The sequence below is a fragment of the Triturus cristatus genome, chromosome 9, assembly GCF_964204655.1.
Source record: "Triturus cristatus chromosome 9, aTriCri1.1, whole genome shotgun sequence".
Classification (NCBI taxonomy): Eukaryota; Metazoa; Chordata; class Amphibia; order Caudata; family Salamandridae; genus Triturus; species Triturus cristatus.
In genome coordinates this window covers 64,804,883-64,817,579 of record NC_140592.1, presented here as the reverse complement: position 1 = coordinate 64,817,579, position 12,697 = coordinate 64,804,883, and positions in this window count along the sequence as shown.

The following is a 12,697-nucleotide window of genomic DNA, read 5'->3' as shown; positions in this document are numbered from 1 at the left end:
GCCACTGTCTCTAAGTCCAAGCTTCACAAACTCCAGAAATAGGAATTCCAGGCCCAGAAACACAGCCCGGGTTCAACAGGTGCAAGTGCGCACCGGGTGACAGCACTACAGTGTGCAGGTGAAGAGCTGGGGAAGGAAGCACAGTCTGGCCTCGGCCCAACCCTGCAGTAACATGAGGGAAGTATACAGTGCTTTCTCAGCTTAAGGAACTGACCCCCTCCTTGCACTAGAGCACCAAGGCTAGGAGTGAGTACTTACCCAGCTATGATGCTCAGAGCCATGAGTCACAAGCTGTGGTCAGGGACAGACAGGGTTCCTCCCACCTTCCCCCCTCCACCTTACCAGAACATTCCAACATACCCTGGGCCAAGGGGAGTGCCCCAGGCTGCATGCCCCATCCCCGACGGCAGTGACTTGGGCTACATGCCCGCCTCCTTTCGTCCAGAAACAGACACACCACAGGCAAATGGCAATGCCAGGAGGGGTATGCCTCCCTACTCAGAAACAAATATTGACCAATGGCAGACCTCCTTGGGGAAGTTGACAATACTTACCCAAACATGTTTAGCTCCCCACCTCCCCCACCCCCCATCCTGAGCAGGCAAAAAATATCAGCAGATTTGTCCTGGGAAGCGTGGAGTCTTCATGGAAAAGGATCCTGTATTCCCAGGTCAGTGCTGTTATCAGCGGTCAGCGGCATGGCTATCACTGGTGCTGCAGGTGCAGTTGTATCAAGGGCCGGCCATGTGAGTGGCCCTCGGTATCTCAGTTCTGACTGTTTTTCACTACATATCTGGGTGACAGGGGGATTTTCTTTGCGGCATTGGGGCAATTACACCCCCTCGACACCACTAGCTGTTATTCCCATTCTCGAGACAAAACTGAAAATACAGAGAAATTGGTGTGTGTAAACTGGCTGGAATTATAGATCCCATGCTAGAGGTGTGCGGGACTATGCATGGTTATCCAAACGGAAATCCCTCATTTACTACTATATTTTAGCGAGAAATGTGTCCTCGCATCAATTATTGTCCCAAGGATGCATTTTGCAGTTGAAAAATAGCACTGAAGTGGCGTGACCAGCAGCCCTTCATGTTACTCCCACACACTAGCGCTACATTTTGACATAAATGTCACAAATATGACATATGGCAAAGTGTAACAATTTTTTTGCGGAATTAAAACAAGATTAGCATACATTTCGCAAAATTATGCAAATTACAATGGCTTAATTTAAATTTCACCCATGACTATTACAAACCGCTGCTCCAAATTGCAGCTATGTGGTAAAGTATGCCTCACTCGTAAAACACGTGGCATAATGTAGGAATGTATGTGCACACTTCACCCAACTTACTGCAAAACCGACATAATGTCCATTTCTCTATAAATTGGGTCTCAAATACGTGCAGCGGGTGCTTTCCTAAATTAATGTGAACATCAGAAAATTATACAAACTGGCTCTTATGTACATTACTGAAACTATACTCATAAAGGCAATATTCCATTAAAAAAACTGATGTACAAACCTATTTTGTGGTCACAAAAGCTATGACTCACAAAATAGGTGTGCTTGTAACCACACAATAGGTTTTTACTATGTACTAATCCAATTTTAGGAGTCAGTACATTTTTTACCTAATATTAAAATGGGATTGCGAATGGATACCGATTCTAAATTTGGATGTGGAGTGTTGTAGGGTTCCCTTCTAAATTGCAAATTAGTATGAGATTTAGCAATGTATGAGATTTGTCAATGTTTTACAACTGTAATCCAGTCGCAAACATTGACCAATTACTGACTCCCGAGGTCGGGTGGTAGGCCATTCGCAAATGGAAAGCGATCCCTGAGGGACTCAGTCTTTTTTGTGTGGATTTCCAAAACAAAACCATTTGTTGGCGATGAGGCAGTGGCCCGGGTACCACTGCCAACTCTCAAACAGACATTTTATAAAGCGTAAACTTTTTTTTTATTCGCTCCTGTCTTTTTTTTTTAGGAAAATAGTCTTTATTAAAAAAAATGTTTTAAAAGCGGTTACTTTAGGTAAATGTGATGACAGAAATGGTGGTCTAATTATCCCTATGATGAGATCTAATTGGAGTGCATCACAATTTGCAACCAAACTCATTAATATTCATAAGATAGTCCAGACTGCTACACATTCCAAATGAGAATTTTGCAAACTGATGTATTGTTACATAGATTGGTTCATAAAATTCCATGCTGGTCACAATTTGCAAGCAGTATTTTGTCACCAGTGTCTTGCAAATCAGGCATTATGTAATGTACTGTATCATTGTGAAGACTGAAAAAATATGTGTATGCCATCAGCATTTTAAACTGGACAGAAAGTGCATTATTATATTTCAGTATTACATTGTGTTTTGGTTGCATTTATACAGCGCTTTCTACCTCTGGCGAGCAGTTGGCATGCGTTTGCTGGTCTATAGCACTCTACTCCATGGGAGTTCTATGACTGAAAAAGTGGGTTTCTGTGTTTTTAATGTTTCATTGTCGGGCCTGAGGACCAGTGTTCAGCTCCTATTTGTACTTTGTCACTGCACCTGTGTGTATCAGATACAACTGTGGGCTCAGGCCCCCAACTGTACATGAAATGTATGATTGGACAACCCAGTGCTGTACCCAGCTAAGCAAGCTGAAATCAAAAGAAACATCTAAAAGGGGCCTGCCAGCGTACTGAAAAAACATAAGCGGGCTTCTGTGTCTCTCACAACTCATCCTCCACCAGACTGCTATGTTCTGCATCCCATAACTCGCTAACCACTTCACGGTGGTCATAACGCACAACATGAAAACACTTCCCATATCACAGAACAAATACAACACCATTCCAACCACACACCACCTCTTATGGCGTAGCTTGCTGCCCATGTATGTAAGCGCTTCTGTGCCACACATGTTGGTAGTAAGTGCTATATAAGTGCTGCACTACAATACAGTACAAAACGCTATTTAACGCTATTTATTGTTTGGGCATCAATAAGATTTGCTTTGATCCTTTTAAAATATTTGTTTCCACCACACTTCAGAATCACAAAACAAAATCTGCTTCATTTGTGCTTTCAGAACTGCTGATATATGTTGAAATATTTATACAGTTCATTCACAAATATTTGCATTTGTTTGCAAATTAAAAACAAATTAACATTCTACAATCTTTCTTTTTGCACTCCCTGTGTGCATGGCCACTGCAATTATGCAATTTTGCAGATGCTGCATTTTTCGCATTATTCTGAATTTGCTGCATTTGCCACATAATCCATCATCTGCTGCATAATCTGCAAATTTTAACAAAAAAATTATTTCTTTCTAGCTGAAACAGTTCAAAAGTTGCTAAAAACGCTGCACCACGTGCAGGTGCACAGTGGAAAGCCACTTGCAAAGATTGACTGGTCACCTTTCAGTTACTTATAACTGAATTTGGATGTGGAACAGATACTTATGGGGTGAAACCGTTGCCCAGACAGTTGTAACTTGTGTAAAATATGACAAAATAATGAAGTAATACTATCACTAAATGTGCTCCATTAAGTCGCATAATTTGTGTTTTCTTGCCACATAATTTAGTCAACCTTGCAGCATATTTTGGGTCTCCCCTGATGCATAATCTCAGTGTCCCTGCCTGTACCTTACTGAGAGTTTAACATAGGTCACTTTTAAAAAAAAACCTGTCACTTTGCAGGCAGAGGAAGAAAAGTAAACAACATCTCCTCCTTAAAAGAATAAGCAACAATTTGTCTGAAGACATAACCTTAGATTTAACCACTGTCTTTGAACAATGCAGCAAATTTAACAAGATAAAAAAAGACATGTATCGCTCATTCACCTTCTGAACTCCAGCATGTTGTTTTGGGATTAGGCTATATTTATTCAAATATGAATGCAATTTGTTCAAATAAAATGAAGTGGAGGTTTTAATAAATACCATGCCAGCTGCCAACATAATTTGGGGGGCCAAAGATTAATGCTGGCTGGCTCGGCAAACAATTACCCCCACCCTGTGGTTACAACGTAGACAATAGCAGAAAAGTATGACATGGAATCATAACTTTAAAGAAAGACTTAGAAGATGTCACAAATGTCTCCATGGATAAAAAATATGGAGTGGGTTATGCATCAATAAATGGGGCTAAATTAGCAAAGTCAAAATCAATTGACAATTATTTTTTTTAATATTTGCGATTATTTTCTGCTACGATGCCAGTCGGACTCTCATCCGACCAGCATCGTAATGAGGGCCAAAGTTATGCTTTGAGAGAGTAATGTGGTTTGCCAGTATCTTGCATCACTTTTTTAAAGTGATCATGGAAGTCTGTTTTTAATGAGTTGCTCCCTCACTTAACAATCATTGGCAAAGCCAATAGGTCTGGCTTTACAGGAATGGTGTATGGTGATGTGCAGTATTGCGAGCAAAAAGCATCGGCATAGATATGTATTTGTGTTGAAGGAAAGAACTGCTGAACAATATTACACACAACAAGTCCTATGCACACGCATGTGAGTAAAAAACAGTACAACACAATTTCTGTTGATCAAGGATGAAGGCAATGGTGTCCTTTTTTGGAATGTTCACTTTTAATGGTGTGTTGCTTAGCAAGCCAGCCAACACGTGTTTCGTCAATAGGGTGTTAAACCCTTGACTTCTTCAGGGCTGGAAACAACATAGAAAACAATGTGTGCCACAAATATGTTTTATGGATAAAAAGCAGTGCAACAAACACCTTCAGGGATAGTTACAGTCAAAGGTGTACAAGGAATGTTCCTGGCTGTGGAGAGAAGCACCAAAGTTCGAAGTGAAGTTTATCAAAGAGTTTAAAAAAGGCAAAACGTGATCCTTAAGAGCCCTTGTGGTGACATCCTGAACGGTCCGAATAGTGCATGTGGATGAAGGAAAGCCTAGTAAGGGGTAAGTGAAAGTCTATATTATAAGTGCGGGATAGTAAGTAAATTCAAGATTGTGACGTGTCTTCCAAGTCTAAATATAACGTATACCTAAGTGAGGTGCAGTGATATCCGGATTCTACCACACACTTAGGGTCCGATTCCAATCCTGGAAAAAGGCTATACGAATCGTTGTACGGAGCGTTTTCTCCGTACGACTCGTACCCGGTAAACTTTCCTTACAACCTAGGAAGTACGATTCGTACAGAAAGCCTCTTTCCGTACGAATCGTACAAAAAACCGTACGGGTAAAAAAAAACAACGATTCGGATCTGGAACAGCCTGTACGCGATGTCCGGACATATTTAAGCAGCGGTTTCCGGCCCAGCAAGTACGATTTGTCCCTACGGCACTCCGTACGGCTCTTTTCTCATGGGAGCCAAAAACAGCCGTAAAAGCAGAGTCCTACAAACGGAACCCCGGTACGCGACGTACACGCCATGAACCCCATCGTACGTGTCATTCCGGTCCTCTTAGCCTACGACCTGGTGCACAGAAACCGACGCACACACCACAGAAGGTGAGAACAACACCCAGGGGCCAGGGTGGGGGTGAGGGGCAGGAAACATTCCCCATACCCAAAGCCAAACCCATAATATGGAGCCCATACAGTACCACCAGGGTCTGGTCACTTGGGGGGGGCGTGTCCAGCAACCCCTGCGTACCGCAACAACGGAGGTGGACGTGTACGGTGCGTTGCACACGTATGCGTACGGCACCAGTACAATAGTGGTAGGAGGCGTACACATGCAATGAATGCGGGGGTACGGTGCATTTCACAAGTACCCGTACGGCACCAGTAAAATAGTGATACGAGGCGTACACACGCAATGAATGCGGGGGTACGGTGCGTTTCACACGTACAGGTATGGCACCAGTACAATAGTGATACGAGGAATACACACGCAATGAATGCGGGGGTACGGTGCGTTTCACACACTTACAATGGTGATACGAGGCATACACATGCCAGGAATGGAGGGCTACGAGTCGCACAAGGATGTCCATCAAGTACTTTCATGTGCAGGCCCTAGGTGTGGCAGCCAGTGATATTGCACAGGTCATCTCATCTAGTTGCACAATTGATGTGTGATGACCTGTGGGCACATGTCATGTGTGATGGGGCACTATGTGGCACACATCACCTTGACACTTGCCACATGTGTGTCTGTAGTCCAACTGTGTCATGCACAGCAGCAGTGGGATGGCACAGTCATCAACACCCGCACCTGTCTCCTGATGCCAGGGACAGGGACACTCTATCAACTGACATGTCACGATCAGCGTGCCCCTATGTGATTATGTCAGGTGTGTGTCATGTGTTCCCATGAGTTTGCTGTTAGTGTTCCGTCAACTGCATCTGCTGTTGGTGCATCCAACATGGGTCTGTGGAGAGATGGGCATGGCACACATCTACGCACACCATGCCACATGTGGATTCCCATGGCTGTAGGGTCTGTGTGCATCGGACATCATATTTTCCCAGGCATGTTTTTTTGTTGTCACGTGTACCCCTTCATCGCAATGTGTTTGATATGTACATTTGACATTCCATGTGACCTGTGCGTGTGCCTTCCAGTCAGCTGTCTGGATGAGATGACATCCTTCCAATGCAGCTATGTGGATGTGTGTCACTCCGGTGATATCTCTGGCTGTTCACTCAGACTGGCACCCAGCTCATTTCAGGGCATGTCATGTAGACTTGACAATCAACAGGTGTATCTGGCTTTTCGTAGGAGTGCCAGCAAGCTGGCATATGTGTCCTGGATGTATTGCACACACCAGACTCCATAGTTACCTGATGTTTAGTAGCAGTTTAGCATGTGCTATGTTCATTGACATTGATGTTGGCAGACTCTCAATCTTCATTATTCCAAACAATGTCCTGCAGGGCACCGCCTGTCCCAAGACCAATGCCAGACTTGGCTGCCATGAGGGAACGTGCCTGCATCCGACGTTACAGATTCACTCGACAGTTGATTGAGAACTTGACTAACAAGCTGGCACCACACCTCCAACTGCGACACAGGTATCCTACTGGGCTGAGCCCCAAGATGAAGGTGATGGCAGCTCTACATTTTTTTGCCACAGGTACGTTTCAATTGACCATAGCTGATGTTGGTGGGATGTCACAGACAATGTTCAGCCGTGTCCTGCGTGATGTTTTGGCAGCCATGTTAGAGCCCCTTGATGAATTCATCAAATGTCCTACTCCTGAGGAGTTGACAGATGTCAAGGGTGATTTCTATGCCCTGGGAAGGATGCCCCATGTAATTGGGTCCATTGATGGGACACATGTGGCTTTGGTACCACCACAGGCACAGGAGCAAGCCTATCGCAACCGAAAACATTACCACTCAATAAATGCCCTTGTGGTGTGTCATGCTAACATGCTGATTTCCCATGTCTGTGCACGTTTTCCAGGATCAGCACACGATGCCTACATCATGAGGCCTAGCAGGGTGTCACAAATGATGCTGCGGCTGCACAACGAACGAGCATGTCTTGTTGGTGGGTATACTCTGTTTGTCCTGTGTGTTGCGGTATCTTTGGCTCTTACGGCATCTCCTGACCCACTTATTTACATGATGTTTCCGTGTAGGGGACTCTGGATATCCCAACATGCCATGGCTACTGACACCTCTCCGCAACCCAAGGACAGCTGCAGATCACTGGTACAACAATTCACACGGGCAGACCAGGCGAGGGATTGAGAGGACGTTTGGCCTCCTGAAGAGCCGATTCTGGTACCTTAACAAGACAGGCGGGTCCCTCCCATATGCACCGGAGAAGGTCTGCAAAATCTTCATCGTGTGCTGCATGCTGCACAACATGGCAGTTGAGAAGGCAGTGCCACTCATCCTGGATTCGGATGAGCAGGAACATCCACCCGTGGAGGATCAAGGGCTTGGTCACGAGGCAAGTGATGAGGAGGAGGAGGAGGATGATATCCGGAGTCAGCTCATACGCAACTTCTTCTCATAATGGTGAGTCACTGGGTATGAGTATGCAAGCTTGTAGCATTGAGTGGCATGTGTTGCAATTAGGGGTGGGCGGAATTTGCGAAATTCACTTTCGCGAATTATCGCGAAAATGTTAAAAATCTTCGCAAATACACGGGAATATCGCAAAGATGCGGAAGTTTTTTTCCCGCCCGTTCGCGGTATTTTCTGCATGGTCGTGGCTCGCCAACTTACCCATGCGGTTGCTCGCGGGCGCGGCCATCTTGTTTTCACTTGTCTCGCGGTGCATGATCGCGAGAAGAAAGACGTGATCACGCGACGAATGACGTTACAGCGGGCGCGAACTGTCGCGAGACAGCGCATATGGCTACCAACAATCCAACATCTCGTGGAGAACGCGACCGGATCGGGAAAACTTGTCGGCGAACGCGGGGATTCAGGTAAGACAATCGCGCGCACGCGAGAATGTATTATTTTACAGCGCGAGCAAGCAAAACATTTCCGGAAAAATGCGGATTGCGGAAATTTTGACATTTTTGCGCTCTCCGCAGAACGCGAAAATGTCAAATTATCGCAATTTCCGCAAGTGGAACGGAATTTTAGGACAGGCCTAGTTGCAATGTGTGTGTCCAGCTGACTGAATGCAAAGTGACTTTGATGTGTGTTCTGATTAACTCTGGGCGTTGTGCTCCGCTTCGCCGACGGAGTGCACGTAGCGCTGCCTGCTTCGCCATTTACGAAGTAGGCGTAGCAGGCAGCGCTACGCACACGTAGCAGCGAAGCAGAGCTGCCCACCACCCGCCTCCCGCCCGCCCTCATTTTAAAATAATTTAAAGAAGGTTAAAGGTAAATAAACCACCTTACCTTCAGTGCGGCGTCCCGGGGCTCCCTCTTCTTGCTCAGCGAACATACGTGACAAGAATTTTCAATTCTATTAAGGACACGGAGGCGAGGATTATGCTTCTCATTTCTTTACTAAGAAAATGCTCAGCAGCCAATCATATTACAGTAAAAGAAAAATAAGACTGCAATACCCATGAACACACTGGGTATGACCTAAGAACCATAGAGTGTCCCCTATAAAAGGTCCATAAGAGAATACCGCATCCTCTTTCTTTGGTAAGTAGAACAGGTAATTGAAGAAAAAACACAGTCCAGCATCTGGGAAGAACGTGGAAGAAACAATGTAGTTCGATCACTGAGACAAGAGACCAACCGGTCGGAACAGCAGACTTGATGCTTGGATCGGAAGCAAAAACCGGAACCAGCAGGTATCCAAAAGACAGTCCATGGAGGCAGAGCAACGCGACTCACTTAGGATCAGACCCTGAAAAGAGACATAGAGTTGTAATATACCATCCCTACGTGGCAGAAAAAATGGATATATAGTAACAGGGAGGGAAGAAAAAACAAGGAATACATCCATAGTACATCATATAAATACGCAATAAAAGCAGAGAATGTAAATAACTATATGAAAATACATGAAAGAAATGGGTGGGATAATCCTCGCCTCCGTGTCCTTAATAGAATTGAAACTTCTTGTCACGTATGATTGCAAATTTTGAATTCTATGTCAGGACCGGAGGCTCCAATTATGCTTGTTCAAAGCTGCGCCACCACAACAGATGCAATATCCACAACTGGTTTATAATAAAAAGTTTTAAACATAGAATCAGTTGACCAATCAGCTGCTTTCATAATGTCTATTAAACTCACTCCCATAGAAAAAGCTTTGGAAGCCATTGCTCCATGAGCTGAATGTGCACCAGAGTTCGTAACATCAATATCTGCTTCACCCATGAGCCATCTCACCCATCTTGCTAATGTAGCAGGGGTCACAGGACGAAAAGGTTTTTGCAGAGCAATCAACAATTGACCATGCATATCCTGTCGAAATTAAGCAGTACTTACCTCATAATCCTTAATACATTGCACTACACAAAGTTTGGGATTATTGGGAAAACTCGGGTAAGTAACCGAGGTAGTATTACACTTAGTACGCCTGGATATCGAAAAAGTAACTCCTTCAGGTGAAAATCTACCACCTGCAAGATCCAGAGCACGAACATCAGAAACGCGTTTGCAAGAAACCAGACATAACAACATAGTCAATTTTGCAGAGAGTTGTTTGCGGGATAAAGAATTGTTGGAGGGCCAAGCCTCCAAGAAACGCAAGACAATAGAAACATCCCATAGAGCTACATATTTCAGACAAGGTGGTTTGACCAACCTGATACCCCTGAGTAATTTAGAAACCAAAGGATGTTCACCCGCAGGTTTGCCATTGATAGGAATATGTCCTGCAGAAATGGCAGAGCGACAATTATTGACAGTCCTATATGCAAGACCGGAGGCGGCAATAGAAGCCAGAAAATTCACAATCAAAGACACATCTGCTGAAGAGGGATCCACCTCCGGTTGAGCGCATCAACCACACCAACGTTTCCATGCTGCGGCATAACGTTTGTGTGTGTTGGGGGACCAAGCTTCGTTGATAAATCTGGTAGCGTCTCGCGAAAGGCCTGGGACTTGCCAGCGATCCCCGAAACCCACCATGCTACCAGAAGGAGTTGACCTGACTCTATCAGTGGATGAGGAGGGTTGAAAGGGTCCAATAACAGATTCCACAGCTGGGGAAGAAGGAACGGCACTGCACAACTCATCTCCAGGAGAACTGGGCACCACGCCTGAGCCCTCCAAAGAGGAGTGATCAGAATCAACTCTGATTGATAAAACTTCATGCATGCTAAAACCCTGGGGATCATGACAAACGGGGGAAAGGCATAACATGCATCCGTGGCCAGAGCCTCCGGATCCGAACGCCAACTGAAAAACAGAGGAAGTTGGGTGTTGAGGCGTGAGGCAAAAAGATCGATCTGGCAGGGACCTCACAATCGAGACAGGGATCTGAATACCCGAGGGTGAAGCCTCCAATCGCTGAAGTCCCGGAGATGACTAGAATACCAGTCTGCCACCAGATTGCTCTGACCCGGAAGATACTCTGCAATCACAGTGATGTTTCTCTGAAGACAGAAGTGCCAAAAATCCATGGCGATTTCTGCCAGAATCTTGGAACGAGTCTCCCCTAACTTGTTGACATACCGAACCGCTGACACATTGTCCATGCGGAGGAGTATGCAACAGTTCGTCATGCGTGGAGACAGACAACGAATCGCAAAAGACCCTGCCAGAAGCTCCAGACAATTTATATGGAGAGACAATTCTTCTTGAGACCACCGGCCTCCCGTGGACATCGGACCGCAACGGGCTCCCCATCCCCACCGACTGGCGTCGGATTCTATCACCACGTCCGGGGACACTCCGAACAGGGCTCTCCCATTCCAGGACTCCATGTGTTCTAACCACCACAACATCTCCCACCTCGCTTCCTCTGAAAGATGAATCTGATCCGAATACCGGAGGCCATTCTGAAGATGACGGATTTTGAGCCGCTGGAGTGCACGGTAATGAAGAGGACCCGGAAAGATGGCTTGAATCGAAGAAGCTAACAGACCGACAATCCGAGCTACAGATCTCAACGACACAAGCTGTTTGTGTAAAATCAATCTCAACTCCCTCTTGATAGTTCTGATCTTCTGAATGGGCAAGAGGAGTTGGCAAGAGAGGGAATTGATCAGAAAACCCAGGAATTCCATCGATTGAGAGGGAAGAAAAATAGACTTCTGAGGATTCACTAGAAATCTGAGTGACTGTAATAGATCTATTGACCACTCCAAATGGATCATTAACAGACGGGGACAATGAGCCATGATGAGAATGTCGTCCAGATAGATTATCAGACGAACACCCCGGGCTCACAGTGACTCCACAACAGGCCTCAGAAGTTTCGTGAAGCACCAAGGTGCTGACGAGAGGCCGAAAGGGAGAACTTTGTACTCAAACCAGACTCCTTGCCATTGGAATTGCAGAAACCAGCGATGAGGACCATAAATGGGAATCAACAAATACGCATGTTTCAGATCGAGACGGACGGACCATCCAGTCCCCTTCCTGAAGAAGATCCCTCAAAAGATGGATGCCCTCCATCTTGAAGTGGCGATAGACAACCCAGCGTTGAAATCCCTTAGGTTGAGAACTAGCCTGGAACCGCCCCCTTTTTTCTGAACTAGAAAGACGTTGCTGGAAAAACCCTGAGGATGACGAGAAGTCCGGACGAGAGCCCCTTTTTTTCAGGAGAGAATTTATTTCCATGGAAATTATCGCCTGATCGTGAAGAAAAAAACCAGGGGAGAAGAAGGATGGGGTTGACTCGGGTAACTGAAAAACTCTATTTTGTAACCCTTGACAGACTCGAGCACCCAAGCATCGCTCGAGATCAGAAGCCAATTTGAAAGAAAAAACTGAATTCTGCCCCCCAACATGACGTCTGCAGCCGAGATCAAGCTCACCTGAAGCGGAGGAATCATGATGTCCTCCCTGAGTACCGCCATAGCGCCCCTTCCGAAATTGGTTTCGTCCTTTGCGGGAAGGGTAAAAGGAAGACTTGTTGGCGTTATAGTTGGAATCGTGACCTCCTCCACGATGGGACTGATAGCTACGCTGGGTGGTCTGGTTAAAACCACGGCCGAACGATCGTCCCCTATATCGTCCGGCCCGTCCAAAAACAGGGCGAAAAGCCCGTCTAATGGATGATTGAACCTTGTCAAGCCCACTGAAAGTGGCCACAAATTTAGTTAACTCCTTAAGGAAAGGATGACCGAACAACAAACCCTGAGCCAAAGGTCCAGACTCAGAAGTGGAAAGCTCT